We start from the raw sequence: 2476 nt of genomic DNA on the forward strand, positions 1-2476 counted from the left end.
AATTCCGTAGCAATACAAAAATATTGTACAACCATATAACTGGTTAAAAACAATACTGCTATATTTCTCGATAAGCTATATTCTAAGCTAATTGCAAGGCCATAATAAACTACATACTATAAAATAGATGTAAATGTGATACATTTCTTTCATTCATTCACTCACTCAATAAAGGAATTAAATGACATAAATTATCATGATTTTGATGAAATGACTAATTTGCATAGAAATTATTATCTGGCTCATTTCCATTCAAATAAACTTTTCGATTTCTACCACAATATGACTGTATTCTATTTCGTCTAAGCAAAATGTAGCGGGAAGTATACTGGTTATAATGTAGATGGGACACAAATCTAATTTAAAACTAAAATGGACAATATTGACAGTACTGAGAATGCTAGTTTGATGAGAAATAAAAAGTAATACATGTATTTCTGACCAATCGAGGTCACCAGTAATCCCTTATGAAATGGTTCCTTAGAATATAACATGGATTGCATAACAGTTCTAAAACGTGTGTAGTAATTGTTGCATATGCTCCGTGGATTTGGCGGTCACACTTGTCCGACTATTGCCTCAATAGAAAGTAACGTGAATTATGTTGTTTGTGTATTCGCGTCCTAACCTTACAAGGGCATCCGATCTTAATTGCATAACGGAACGCCGCAGTTTAATCATTAGTTTTTCGCCTGAAATTAAAATATACATATATTTTTGGTTATATCAAGACATTGGCAATGTTTTGCACAATTTTTCGGTAACTGTATCTGTGGTATGACACATTTCATGAGAGATCGGCAAACAGTACAGTCGGAGAAAATAATCTCGTGTGTTGCCAAGGCGAATTTGGAGAATTTAGAAAAGACGATGTCCACAAATTCCACATTAAAGCACCAAAAGAGCTCTAACGGCTGTCTGAAATTATTGTCATATTGCGGAAACATGCGAATTATTATTCGAACAGTTATTACCAAAACAGAATTTGCAACGAGCCATGTTTTGGCCTTCTAAGAGATTGTCAGTTGGTGATGTCAGTATCTCAAAAAGTGCGTGTTATTGGCAAAACACATGGTTTTTACATGTGATTAATTAAAATTATCATATTCGGTTACTGCACCATCTATATAACAGACCTTGGTAAATAGTATTATATTACTAACATCAGGTATTAGCCGCTTAAATGTGTTATTTAAAACGTGGTCAAATTAAAGTGCCAGAGCTACTAGAATGGGTTACTTAGTTTCAGTACGACCTTATACCAATCTGATAAATTCTGATGTAGTGTACGGGCTTTGATTATTTTGACTATAAACTTATTTTAATTTTATTTTTATTAATTTTGTTATTAATGCCTTTTTATTTTATTATTTTACTTTGATTTTGATTTTGTGATTTGTTTTAATTCCGCCCTACATACATCTGACCCGATGCCTATGTAACGAGATTTCAACGAGACCCACTATCGAGGATTTTAGTCAATGAATCACAGACCTCCTTCTATAGCGCACATGATGACGTCACCGGGAAGAGTCAGGTGGCAAACACACTCAAATAAAATGGCGGATTATACCGACGTTAGCGACAGAGAAAAAACACGGCTTTTTGGTAAGTTTATCATTGTCAAATGCAACGAAAGTCATTTTTTATGTTTATATTGGGGCTCGAATGGTTCGAGTTTAGATCGTTATTTTGTGTAGTTATTCTGGGAGTGACGATTTTGTTTTCACCGGTTCGACCAAACACCGGTGTCTTTTTCCAGTCGCTTGCCCTGGAGACTGGTGATGTTTTGTTGACGATCGGGCCAAAATTGTCTACGGTATTGAAGCCGTAGCTGTAAATATTCATCAAAATGTATCAACATTTTGTACATTATACAATAACTCTTTATTAAAGTAATTGAGCTGATTTGGACTGGAATAAAATATTTTTTATTTGGAACACATCGCAATTGATCAGGAAATATTTTTTGCTCCAATTTTCTGCGTCGATGCTGTGGCCGGTGACCGTTATACAATTTAAAATCAGTTTGCATTGTTTATTATAGCTGTTTGCAATGTTCTAATCATTACGATTTACTTATTTTTCTGCTTCCATTCTAGATAATTATGCTCAGTGTTTGATGTAAATTGAAGCGATGACTGAATAAACGAACCTTGGCTGGCGAAGATGTATTAGGAAGTGTACACATTTGTTAGAAGTGAAAAAAATATTCAATATAATGAAAAAAATTGTAAAATGCTGTGGAATTTCATTTGTAAAAACAAATATACTAACAATTTTCTATTAATGATTTATTAAGTGGGCAAAATATAATGTACAGAAAGATTGCCCGTAGAGTATCGCTACACTGAAAAGTAAGCAACCGACAGCTTGTATAAAAGGGGGGCTGTGATTGGCTGTTACTTACGCGAGATTTGAACGGGACTTACATAGGCGTCGGATCAGTTGTATGTAGGGCGGAATTAAAAACAAA

General features: G+C 34.1%; 1 long non-coding RNA gene across 1 annotated transcript; it reads left to right on the top strand.

Annotated features, from left to right (window-relative positions):
- Window positions 1-1512: 1512 nt before the first annotated feature.
- On the top strand, window positions 1513-2239 carry LOC144355235 (uncharacterized). Its single transcript, XR_013421193.2, has 2 exons — window positions 1513-1608; window positions 2103-2239. It is a non-coding gene; the product is annotated as an uncharacterized LOC144355235 (long non-coding RNA).
- The last annotated feature ends 237 nt before the right edge of the window (window positions 2240-2476 follow it).

The sequence above is a fragment of the Saccoglossus kowalevskii genome, chromosome 9 (assembly GCF_978046115.1).
Source record: "Saccoglossus kowalevskii chromosome 9, keSacKowa6.1, whole genome shotgun sequence".
Taxonomy (NCBI): Eukaryota; Metazoa; Hemichordata; class Enteropneusta; family Harrimaniidae; genus Saccoglossus; species Saccoglossus kowalevskii.